Source organism: Panthera onca, chromosome C1 (genome assembly GCF_046562875.1).
Source record: "Panthera onca isolate mPanOnc1 chromosome C1, mPanOnc1 haplotype 2, whole genome shotgun sequence".
NCBI classification, from domain to species: Eukaryota; Metazoa; Chordata; class Mammalia; order Carnivora; family Felidae; genus Panthera; species Panthera onca.
The window spans coordinates 124,957,004-124,970,875 of NC_138346.1; positions in this window are offsets into that span (position 1 = coordinate 124,957,004).

Here is a 13,872-nt window from a genome sequence, read left to right on the forward strand (position 1 = left end):
GATTTGTAGCAGCTGTTTTGTTCTGCTGTCTGTTCTGCCACTCTTCCTTCTATTGGGAAGTTAACAAATAAATAAATAAAAATAAAAGCTCGGGAAGAGAGGTGCTCGTATCATTACTTCTACCCAGCATGGTTTGTGGCTGGAGTCCTTGACCTGAAGGAAAGGTCTGGATCTCCATGCTGTGATCGTAAGGGAGCAGAAGAGTGAACTAAACATGAGATATGCTGGCAGCTATAGACGAAAGTAGTAGGTTCAGTGGGCTCTGGGTGTTATTAAAGCATGACACCTTCACAGAGAGAAAGATTAGGGTGATGGCATAGAGGAATGTGCTTCTCAGAATGCTACCTTCAGTGCTTGACTGCTTATTAAAGACCTATCCAAACAAAGCCCCAACAGGCCACTGAATGGTGCTTTGGTAGACTGACGTTGGGCTGGCTCTTACATTCTGAGATTTCAAAGTTCCTTTGAAGTTAGCATATTAGGAAATCACTTTCCAAATTACACCACTGTAAGCTTTAGATGTTCCCTAAAAGCTCTGGAAATAGAGTTGACTAATTCAGTAATATTTTAAAAGGAGGAGAAAAAAAATCTTTTTTTTTTTTTCATGACAAACACAAAAATAGTAACTTTCCATAACTAATGAAAAAAACAGTATGGAAGTCACATGGATTGGCCAAAGTTGTTTTATTTTTCTTCTAAAGATTCATTCCTTTCAGAAGTCCATAATAGTTCTGTTCCCTTAATGTGGCTCTATATCTTAATAGTCTTAATATTAGGGTAATTCTGTAAAATATTAAAATTTGACTTGTCATTAAAGTAGCGGTTATCATCCTGGATTTTGCTAATATCACTTTGGTGACCTTTCTGTCTGAGAGATAGGAAGTCTTCAGTAAGAAGAATTAGTCTTGTGTTTCATCTCAAGATCACCCAGGTTGACTTGAGGACTGGACTGTGTGAGGCCTGGAGGACACAAAGGTGAAGGAACAGTGTTCTGTGCCCAAGTCTCTCAGGGATCAGATCCTGACTCCTACCACCAAATGGGAGTCACCAGCTTTCCACAGGCATGAATGTGGAACCCATACTGAGTTCCTCGAGAAGCCTTCTTTACCACATCAGTGCTTCTTAGAAAAGCTAAAAACAAATCATGCAAAAATAAATAAATAAAGTAAAAACGCATCAGACTCATTAAAGAGTATGTAATAGAAATGCGCTGCTATTTTAAGGTAGCTGTGGCATTTGGTTGCGAATCTAATGACTTTTCGTGTTAGCACATCTGTGTGTATTTATAAGCCCATCTCAGCACAGAAACATGCGTCACAACTGATCCCTGGAAAGGAGTCGAGGTTATGGTGTGGGGGATGAACATGAACTTCAACTACAAGATGAAGCTTCTTAAAAGGTCAGTGGGGTGGAGAATAGTAATTGTTCCAGCTGAGCAACTCTCCACAATGTATTTTTGATGCAATGACTAATTATTGTGATTATTTTCATCAGCCAAGGCTCCTTTAGAGCCAAACATATTCATTTTCTCTTTTCATCCCTAAAAAGTATTTCAAGCCTTGGAGGAATTCTACCTATACTTAGGAAGCATGCTCTTGGATGCCTCCACAAATGGCGAGATACCTTTCCTCCCCCCCACTCTTCTGTCTGTGACAAAGTATTTCTCTCTTCTTTGTACCTGCTCTAAAAAGCCAACTGGAGCTTAATGAAAACAGTCAGCACTTGACTTGACAATATCCTCACCCACCCTTCGAGGACTCCTGTCAAATAACTGTGCACACGGCCTTGGCCAGTCAGCTAGCATTTAGTGTAATGAGCTGACATCATTTCAATAGAAAGAAGTGGTAAGTGTGGAAATAGGAGGGTTTTTTCGAAATTATGTTTAGTCCCTGAGAAATTATTGTCCGCAGTTTCATAGCCTTACATCAAATGAGCATTTATCAAAAGAACTTGCAGAAGAGAGTGGTTTGGGAGCTGACACACCCCCAGGGTGTAGGGATAGGAAGAATGAGAGACTCATAGAATCATTAGATATAAAATATCACTCGTTACCCCATCACCAAAATAATTGCTTAAATTCCTATAATTTCTTAGACTTTTCAGTGGGGCTCCACACATACTCATGTCTGCTCTTTGTCTACCTGGAGGTGATGCACCTATTGAATTTGAAACCAAATGAGGATAGCTGAAAAACATACTACTCAAGACATGACCCCTGAAGAACGGTGTAGTTTTCCAAATTGTGAGCCATCTGCATTACCACAAAGACACACACGAAGATTGAGCCTTCGGGAGCAAAATAAAGAAAAGATGGGGTGTGTGGGGGCTGCTGGGTGGCTCAGTCAGTTGAGCTTCCAACTTCGGCTCAGGTCATGATCTCGCAGTTCGTGAGATTGAGCCCCGTGTCGGTCTCTGTGCTGACAGCTCAGAGCCTGGAGCCTGTTTCGGATTCTGTGTCTTCCTCTCTCTCTGTGCCTCCCCTGCTCGTGCTCTGTCTCTCTCTGTCTCTCAAAAATAAATAAATGTTAAAATAAAATTAAAAGAAAAAAAAAAAAAAGAAGAGATCAGGGGCATATCAACCAGATTGGCAGATTCTGTCTCTTTCTATTTCTTCCCCAAATTTTAATTAAGAAGAAGAAGAAAAAAACAAAGCAAACAACTGTCTTGGCCTGTCTGTGTTGTTTGAGCTCATGTTGTGGAATTCATCCACGTTGTTTGAACTCATGGTATTATTGTCTGTTATTCACTCAAGCAAATATGTGATTAATTTTATTTTTCAGGCTTTGAACAAAATCTTTGGCAGTTTAAAATGCCTAATGAGTGAAAGATTTGGGGGACCACCTCTCTTTTCACGTGAATTATTTCGGAGAATAATCATGCACCGGAACCATACTTGGTTTGCCAGAGCCAATGTAAGTACATCTAAACACAATGCGTTCATTTGGGCAACAATTTCAAAATTCAGAACTCCAGAATTTTGTAATGTTGGGACAGAGTGGAAAATCAGTAACTGGAGGATGTTAAGCTATCTGCCTATTCAATAAAAATGTGTGAAACTAGACAGAGAATTTATGAGCACAGATTTCAGAAAGTTTGGCTTAAAATGGCACAGGAACCCACTAATATCTCAGAGACGACTTAAATGTCAACATATTTTACACTGTCTTCACTCATAATAGCTCCCCTTATACTCAAATTATGGCTATTTAATGCTTAACAACTTGTAGTTTTGAAATGTCTTCGGTCTTATCTAGCGATATAACAAGGATCTACCATTATGAGTTTCCTTGCAGGCATTTAGGAAACAAGCCCAAAATAGAGTCTTCATCTTTGACCGCATAGAATGTCTTCATGGAATGGTTATAGTGGTAATTATTTTTATTTATTGTATTTTCCTGAAAGTGCTTTCAATACATATTTCACATTTCATTACTCCACGTCACAGCGTAGCATCATAAACGGAAACACTTATTATATAGCACGAGCACTAAATATCTCCATAAAATGGGAAGTCTTCTTTAAATTACACTTTGCGAAGAACTATTTTCCTACGTCTCTCTACATACCACCTTGCATAACTCAATTCTTTTTCATTTTAACAGTAATTTGGCTTTTCATAAAACCTTAAAAGTTGGGAAGTCTGTTAGTTGGAAGGGTTGCGTTCAGCTAAACCAGCCGCAGAAAATTTGACCAACGGTGGCTTCAACAAAGAGGGCATTTACTGGGCCCTGACACCTTCTGTCCATCCTCTTTAGCAAATGGCCTTTGTTTTCGTTATCATTGCTGCCCGTCGGGCTTCCCATTTTCGTTGCATGATGGGAGAGAAGGGATGATTGAAGGACAACAGGTGAGAGGCCTTACTGGTAGGCCAGCTGACTCTTTTTTCTTTTTTTGTAGAGCTTTAATTCACATTCCATAAAATTCATCCCTTTAAAGTGTATAAATCAGTAGCTTTTAGTATATTCAGAAGGTTGTGCAATCATTACCATGATCTAATTCTAGAATGTTTCCATCATTTCCAGAAGAAACCTGTACCCATTAGCAGCCAGTACCCACTCCCCACCCCTTCCCCACGCCCCTGGCAACCACTATCCCCTTTCTTTCTCTCTGCCTCTTCTGGACATTTCATACAAATGGAACCGTACGGTATGTGGCCTTTTGCGAATTATGCTTAGCATCATATTTTCAAGGTTCATCCACTGAAGGGAAGTATCAGGACTCCATTCTCACTTATGATCGAATAATAGTCCACTGTATGGATATAACAGAGTGATATGTGGACATTTGGGTTGTTTCCATTGTGAGCTATTATGAATAATGCTGCTATGAATATTTTGTGTACAAGTTTTTATGTCAACTCATGGTAACTCTGCGTTTTAGCTTTTTGAAGACTTGCCGAACAGTTTTCCAAAGTGGCTGCACCATTTTACATTCCCAGCAGCAGCGTACAAGGGTTCCAATGAGTCTTTCTCTTTTATTTTTATTTTTCTTAACGTTTTTTATTTATTTTCGAGAGGGAGAGACAGAGTGTGAGCAGGGGAAGAGCAGAGAGAGAGGGAGACACAGAATCTGAAGCAGGCTCCAGGCTCTGAGCTGTCAGCACAGAGCCTGATGCGGGGCTCGAACCCACGAACTGCAAGATCATGACCTGAGCCAAAGTGAGACACTTAACTGACTGAGCCACTCAGGTTCCTCGAGTCTTTCTCTTTTAAAACCTGTCTCAAAAGCCTCCCTCACACCCCCTTTCTGCAAATGTCTCACTGACCAGAACTGGGTCATGTGGCTCCGCCTATCTTCAACTGAGTGTGGGGAATCAGGCATTCCAGCCTCCACTGTAGAGAAGGAAAAGGAAGTTTTCATCTCTGTCTGCTTTGGAAGTGGTCCCAGTCATCTTTTCTGATAGGAAATCCCCTTTTCAAAATCCCCAACAGAGGGGCATCCCGCCTCTGCTTGGGCACTGCTGGTGATGACTCTTATCTCCAAAGGGAGTCCCCACTCCACATTTGAATGGATCTTATTATTAGCCCTGCTTATGTACTGAATAACATATCTGATATTTTCTTTTCAGGAAGAATAAAACAAAGGGAATATGGGAATGGAAGTGAAATAGAGTCATTAATAATGCAAATGTGATGTTCCAACTATTATTGCCTAGCTCACAGGAGGGCTCAGTAATTGTCTCCCCACCCCCAACCCCTACCCCACTCCACCATTCCCTTCTTCCCTCTATAATGGGATGGGTAAGACAATACGTTTTGTTGTTCTGTTAAATTATACATTTCCAGGGCATCAGGGATGGTGTTGTCTAATTGACTTCGGTCCACACCTGCTACAACTTAAAGTGAATGTGAACATTAATGATTTCTTTTCCTATGGAAGAGAGGGAAGACACCACTCACAGACCTCGCCATTGGATTATAAGCATGCTGGGTACTTAATGAACTGCTGAATAATATAACACTTCTTTAGTTCTTTGGCTGCCTCATGATTAAACGCTATAAATATTTATGATTTATTACTGATGCTTTGGATAGATTAGGCTTTGGAAGGCTCGTGGATCACAGTGATTCTAAAGGAAAATAAGAAAATAAAAACTATATTAAAGCTGTTTATTGACGATGCCGCTCACATGGGTTATGCAATTTTTCAGAAGCTGGTGGAGGCACAGCTATTCAGCAGCAATGCCATTTAAATGGTTTCCTTTATCTTGATAATTTATGTCTCATAAGAATATATTTATAATAAGTGGGGGTTAAAGTTATCACTTTCTACCAAGAACACACTCACCTTTGAAGGTTCTGGTTACACCGCGAGAACAAAGACTCAGCGTTATGTTGACTGCAAGTGTGTGCCAGCCAGGGACCGATTCCTGGGGCTCTTTCCCCCAAAGTCGGGATACGTGTCTCAGCGAACCAAGGTGTGAAATCTACGCCATCGGCAGCAGCTGCATCTAATGACCCACTTGCAGAACTTTTTGCTCCCTGTTTCCGTAGTTCTACTGCTCTAGACAGTTAGTATCCGAGAATAAGCATTTACAGAAGGTGCATAGCCATGCTTCGCGGGAAGCTGTGGTGTGGACTCTGAATTCAGATAACCGGATCTGGTTCCTGAGTCCATAGAGCTTCATGGCCCTTAGCCAGTTATACGACCTCTCCTCTCCGGGCTTCAGTTTCTCCGTGGAGTTACCGTGAAGATTGAATGAAGAAATACATGCGAAGCACTTACTGATGGCAAGTGCTCCGTTAAATGTCAGGTTTATTATCTCCGTCAATAGGAATCAGAAGCAAACCTTTTGAATTACAATAATACCTAAGAACAGAGAAGACATCTCTGAACGCTGTACTAGATAGCTTATTGCTCAGATAGGAGGAAAATGTAACATATAAAGAAAAAGAGGAGTGTTAAAATGTTCTTCCTGAAACTGATTCTGTACCCTAGTGTGTGTATGCAGAAGAAAATGATTGAGTTTGACCTTTTCACATATCTCATTGCATCTTTATATCCATCATTCAAGGTTCTAGTTATTCTATTTAATTTTTTTAACATTTATTTTTGAGAGACAGAGACAGAGTGTGAGCGGGGAAAGGGAAGAGGGAGAGAGGGAGACACAGATTCGAAAGCAGCCTCCAGGCTCTGAGCTGTCAGCACAGAGCCTGACACGGGGCTCGAACCCATGAACCGTGAGATAATGACCTGAGCCAAACTTGGTTGCTTAACCAACTGAGTCACCCAGGAGCCCCTATTCCCTCCATTTTAGTATAAATATGAGGAAGCCACACCCTTGAAAGACAAAATGATTTGCCCAAGAGCCCAAAACTAACTAGGCAACAGAGCCAAGATTTGAACCCAGGTCTTTCAATCAATTTATACACAGAGTGACAGCAGGGATACAGTTTTGTTTTGTTTTGTTGTAAGAAAAGGGAAGACAAGTTCCGGGGTGGGGGAGGGGAGGACCAGAAAAGAGCACCTTTGTATAATTCTCAGTGAAGGTGAAGGATGGGTTCTCCTCGAAAAAGGGTCATCCCAGCCCTCCTGTGGTCCAAATATCCATCACGTGGTTGCAGAGCAGATCTCTTTTTTCCTGGGTTTCCCAAACTTCTTTTAAGTATAGAGCTCCACTGATTGTGAGTCACAAAGGCAGGGCGCTCAAACAAAATTACAGCTTCTTTTTACCGGATAGGTGTAGCCTGAGCAGAGTCTAAGAAATCTTTGCATTACAGGCTGAGGTATTATACTATTACATTTACTCACACCATTTAAGCAGAGGATAAAAATTTCGCAATGTCTAATATGTTAATGCCAACAAAGAAAGCAAAAGACGGCTGGAAATGTGTGACTGACAGCTCAAAGCTCTTAGCGAGCTAATGAAGGCTCTCCTGCATGCAAAGCCATCTCGTGTACCAAGGCTGAGGTCAGATATTCGTGGCACTGAGGGAATGTCATCTATTTCCTTATTTGAAAAAGGATTCTTAATACCCCATCATTCCCATATCTCCCTAGTTTTGCCTCAGACCAAAAGGAATTAGATAATCATGTCGCACACTGAGAACATTTATAATACCCATGAGAGTAAAACCTTTTCAGAACCGAATGGAAGGCCACTCAGTCTCTCTGAAACATGAAGCCGGAACTGGAGGGAACCAAAAAAGCTAGCAAAACCAACCTGGCTTTGCTATATCATGCTAAAGGGCCCCTGGGTACAAGTTCATAATTGTTCCAAGAGGGGAAGGGTATGGTGACAAGTAGCATTTATTAAACATTTCGTATCTGTCGTATATATCATATATTGCTTTTGCTATATCTATCTAAACACTATATCTGGTTTACTCCTGCAAACAGGACCATGAGGTAGAAAATATCATCCTCATATTAGAGATACAGAAACTGAGGTTTGAAGAAGGCACGGAAATAACTTCAGGTCACACAGACACTAAATGGCACGGTAGGGACTCAAACCCAGGGTCCTCTGTCTATGCCTAGACTCTCTTCAATTTTCGACGTCTCCTTTCTACGACTCTTTTGGAATGTAAAACACCATCCCCCACCTTTTATCACTGAGAAGCATTAATAGTTATGTTTTGCTACATAACAAATTACTAGAAGCATTGCAGTGGCTGAAGACAACATGCACATTATCTGTGAGTCAGGAACCTGGGCATGACTTAGCTGGACCCTCCGCTTCAAAGTTTCCAGCAAGATTGCAACCAGGGTCTCAGCCAGGGTTGGGGTCTCAGCTGGGGCTCGACTGGGGAAGGGTCTGCGTCTAAGCTCACATAGGTGTTGGCAGGACTCAGTTACTTGCAGGTTGTCGGACCGAAGGTCTGAACTCCTGAGGGTCTCTATCAACCAGAGGCTGCCCTTAGTTTCTTACTACATGGGCCTCTCCTGTGGCCGCATACTTGATCAAAGCCACTGAGAGAGAGAGTCTGCTAGCAAGATGGAAGTTACAGTCTTATATAACATAATCACAATGGTGACATTTTAGCACCTTTGCCATATTCTGTTGCTTAGAAGCAAGTCACAGGTCCTGCCCACACTCAAGGGGAGGGGGTTACACAGGGATGTGGAGAATAGGAGGTATGGAGGAGGGGTACATCTTAGAGTCTATCAGCCACAGAAAGGTGTCAGATCTCCCATGGTTTCCTTTCTATCTCCACTGACTCCACAAACTTGTCATAAAGCTCCTTATCCAGAACCACAGAAAGGTTTATAATTTTTAAAAAATATTTTAAAATCCCACCTGCGATGTTTATTTCACGCTGGTTGTTAAATATGTTATTATTTATTTCTTAAGACATGGACCTTAATTCTAATTAGTTGCATTATCACCTTGCTTCTAAGAAGCAAGATGAGACCCCAGGGAAGCGTGCATTTAGTGGGATCAGCAGGGTCATGGAAATAAATATACGGCATCAGTTCTAAACCCTGTGTGTGAGCTCTGGCAGGCTTCCAGCCCAGACCCTCCTAGGTCACGCAAAGGTTGCCTCTGTGGGCAATGCAAACAGAGAAGTCCTACAGACACGCTCTAGCACAAGGCTTCTGGAGGACTAAGGGTGCAGGCTTACAGTAAATAGAGAACAGAATATATACAATGTGCAATCGGTCATGGCGATTGTAATCATCATTGCTTTTTAGTGTCTCAAACCCGGTTGTACCATTGGAATATAGCCTTCCTGAATTATAGCAGCTTAAAAAAACCTCTTCATCACTATCACCACATACATATGTCTGTGTGTATATATATATATATGTATGCATGACACCCAAAATTTAGCACCATGAATTCTCACTGCTGCTGCGAAACTGTGTTTCTTCTCAACCCTCTTGACGTACACTGCATCCAAAAGAGGCTTTGGAAATCTTCCAGAGCCCAGTTACACTGGGGGGATGCCAACCCACCCATCTTCCGTCTCCCTATAATTTCTTCAATAACTTCAGCGTAGAGTGACATTGGTTTACCAAGGAAAAGCTAACAGATTTTTTTCTATAAATAACTGGTTGGCTGTGCTGTGGTGACAATTTATATAATAGAACTCATGCTTAAATAATAAGGTAACAGCTTTGGACTGTGAATTTTAAAATGTTTTATTGAAATGTAGACTGATTAACAGGCAAGATTCTTCTTCTAATTATTTTAATTATAGACTCTTAATGACAAGGAGCCATAGAAATAAAAACACGTTAAAATTACATTTTTAACGAACTGGCACCCGGAAGCCCCAACTTCTCCAAAGCAAGTAGGGCTAATCTCTTGTTACCTGGAAACAGCGCATGTGTTCACAGAGGTTAAGAAGATGTTCGTTAGGGGAATGGGATTATTTGTGACCCAATTTCTCTGAATGCAAGGAGGATAAAGCAGACATGAAGTGTGGTAAAAAGGACATGGGGCTTAGAGTCAAGAGGCTGATTTCTAGTTCTGGTTCTGGTAAACTGCTTGGGTGTGTGTCCATTTTACCTCTCTTGGCCACCATTTTTTCACATGTAAAAACATGGAAGTCTTAGCTAAGGAGCTCTAACTTTATAATTCTATGATTTAATTGCTCTATCATAAAGAGTGAAACTTTTAGGGCAAATAGAGTAAACATATCTGTCACTAAATATTAATTCACATGTGCACACAGTGATGTCAGCTTTTAGGACGTAGATGGGGCTTTACATGGATTTTTAAAAAAATGTTTATTTATTTATTTTGAGAGAGAGAGAGAGAGCTGGGGAGGGGCAGAGAGAGAGGGAGAGAGAGATTCTCAAGCAGATTCTCAAGAGAATCCCAAGCCTAATGCGAGGCTCAATTTCAGCTTTGTGATATCATGACCTGAGCCAAAATCAAGAGTCAGACGTTTAACCCACTGAGACACCCAGGTGCCCCTAAAGCACTGTACCAAGTACCATGTACATGTGGGCGGGTAAGGTGGCCACACCTTAATGTGGCCTTTCTCCTTAATGGAGAAAGGATAGTATTCATCCATCTACCCATTTGGTCATTCATTCCCTAAGCAAATATTTACTTGCTTCCATCAGGGAAGTTCTCTGTGATACAGTAATATTTGAAGAGAAATCTAAAGAGAATGAGAGAATGAGCCATACAGATTATCTTGGGGAAAAGCATTTCAAACAGAGAAAGAGCAAGTGCAGAGGCTCTAAGGTAGGAATGGGCTTGTTTTTGTTCAAGGATTAGCAAGGAGGCCAGGATGGCGAAAGCAAAGTGAGCGAGGAAGAAAGCAGGAAGAGGCAAAGTCTGTAGAGCCAGTAAGGAGCCAGGTCATGTAAGGCATTTCAAGAAAACCAATCTTGTTTAGCAGTAGTTGTATACTGTTATCCGTCTTCAAGTCCAGAAAATTACCAGCCAGTCTCCACCAATATCTCTTATCTGCCACCCTCTATAGTTTCTTTTGCGGGAATTTCTATTAGGGCCATGCCGGAGTTTTTCCATCTACTTTCTGGGTTTTCTAACTGGCATCTCATAGTTTTTTCTAAGTTTTTACTTAGATTCCAGTTAGTTAACATACAGTGTAATATTAGTTTCTGGTGTACAATATAGTGATTCGATGCTTCCACGCAAGACTTGGTGCTCATCAAGGCGAGCACACTCCTTAATCCCCACCACCTGTGTAACCCATCCCCTCCCCCCTCCCCGGGCAACCACCAGTTTGTTCTCCGAATTTGAGTCTTTTCTTGGTTGACCTTGGCATTTCATGGTTTCAATCTCTACCATTCTGTGCTGTGTCCTACATGAGTGTCCTAATGGTATTTTCTAGTTCTTCAATTATCTGTTCAAATATGACCAGGTTGGGACATACCTATTCATTCTGATTTCTTTTTTAAAGTTGATTTCTTTATTTTGAGAGAAAGAGAGAGAGAGAGTTGGGGGGGAGGGGCAGAGAGAGAAGGAGAGAGAGAATCCCAAGCAGGCTCCGCACTGTCAGTGTGAATCCTGACACAGGGGCTCAAACCCATGAACCGTGAGGTCATCACCTGAGCTGAAATCAAGAGGGTTTTGTGTTTGTTTTTGTTTTTTTTGTTTTTGTCCAAACACAATACTGTAAGCAAAGCTGAAGCCATTTCTCCCAGGTGTGAACGTAGGCACAGGCTATGAGATGTCAATATCTGCTGTGGTAAAGGGGATCAGATGTGCCCTGCAATGGAGCGGGGGGGAGACAGAGCTGGTTTTACTGAGTGAATTCAGTGCTTTTGTGGCCTTCCCCACCCATGAAAGGAAAATGATAGAAAGGATTCATTTAACCCCCACCTGGAGCAGTGGAGGCTCTGAACTTGAGTGTCTTGAAAGGTTGGAAATAATGAATCCTATTTTGAGGCAAGGACATGAGTCACGTAGCCCCCTGGCCTGGCAACAGAATCTTTTTCAATTTCAATAGGATAGGCACTTCTGAACTGCTAGGAAGGAAGGAAGGAAGGGCAGGAGGAAGGAAGGAAGGGAGGAAAGAAAAGAAGGGAGGGAGGGAGGGAAGGTGGAAGGAAGGAAGGAAGGAAGGAAGGAGAAAAAAGAGATCTACACTGGGGCTTGGGAGGCTGGCATAAAGTAACCACAACACTGTCAGAGCCTGGGGGAACAAAGAGAAACAATAAAACCTCCTAACCACCATGAGCCTTCAAACCAAAATTCCAAAACACATGGAGAAAACAGACAAAAATATAAATAGAAGATAAAATTTCATCCAGATGAAATGGGATGGAAATAAGAGATTGGTATGAAAAAGTCTTTTTAAAGGTATGTTTAAGATCCTTAAAGAGATTAAGGGGAGACTAGGTCTCATAAAGAACAAGAAAAGCTGAAACAAGATAGCCAGACGAAAAAGAACAGTTGGACATAAAAGCGTAACTAATTGAAAATCCTGGACCTGATAAATGCAATCATTGAAATAAAAATCAGAATGAGGGGCACCTGTGCGGCTCAGTCCATTGAGCGTCTGGTTCTTGATTTTGCTCTAGTCGTGTTCCCAGGGTCGTGGGATAGAGCCCTGAGTCGGGTTCCACACTGAATGTGGAGCCTGCTTACGATTCTCTCTCTCTTTCCCTCTGCCCCTCTCCCCGGCTCACGTGCTCTCTCTCTCTCTCTCTCAGATAAATTTTTAAAAATGCAAAATGATAAAAACAACACTTAATTTTTTTTATTTTGTAAAAAAAAAAATTTTTTTTTTTTAAATTTTGTTTTTGAGCATGGCCATTTGTGTTTGGGTTTCTTTTCAAGGAGGCTTATCTCCTACTGTGATGTGTTTGGAGCCCTGGGACAGGAGGTGGACCTACAAGTGTTGACTTACATGCCATCTTCACTAGAAATCCCTTCTGACGGGATTTGAGACACAAGATAGACCTTAAAGAATTCACAGGCCCTGTGGAGACTCAGTGCAAATATAACCCCAGACCTGAAGTCAGGAATATGTAGAACACATGTAGGGAAATGGGAGGAAACCAATCTGGCCAGAGAAACCAATAGCAGTTGAGACCTAGAGGATCCCAGAGCCGAGGTTACATGTCCTTTGCACGTGCGTCTGTAACAAGCTGTATGTTACACTTATCAGTCCTCTTTTTTTTTTTTTTTTTTTTGAGAGAGAGAGAGAGAGAGCTCACACAAGCAGGGGAGGGGCAGAGGGAAAGAGAGAGGGGGAGAGAGAGAATCCCAAGCAGGCTCTACACTGTCGGTGCAGAGTCCAATGCAGGGCTCAAACCCACGAACCGAGAGATCATGACTTGAGCCAAAGTCGGATTCTTAACCAACTGAGCCACCCGGACACCCCAGTTATCAGTTCTTTGTAACTGCCTAAAGGCAGAACTGTGTTTATCTTGTTCACCACCATGTCCTCTCGACCCCTACAGGGCCTGGCACGTAGTAGGTACTCAACGAACATGTGTAGAGTAAGTGAATAAATATTGAGTAGACAAATTAGGGTGTGAAAAGAAATATTGGTCACATGTAACTTCATCAAACGCTAAGCATTGATTTTTTTCTCTTCACCTATTCAAAACCTTGCCCCTACTATCTTCTCTCAGTGTCTCACAATCCGTCACCCGTTCTCAAAACTACAATAAAGATGCTTCACTTCAAAGTCTCCAACTTTTAAAAGTCTCCTACTTCCAGGCACAAAATAAAAGTATTTATTTTCAATTTTCACTTCAGAAACCTCTCTGCGGTATACTCCTGACCTTGGCTTTGGCGGCACCACACTGCCCTGTCCTGGAGTCTGTGACAGCTGCTAGATTGGACAGCTGAAGGTACAAATGCCTCATAATAACCGAGCATTTGACCAAGAGCCTGAACAGAGACTGACCTGACAAAAGCTGTGTCTTAGCAAATCGGGTGTGAATGTGAAGACGAGGCCAACTAGAAAAGGGCAAGACGGGGGGGCAGGGGAGAGT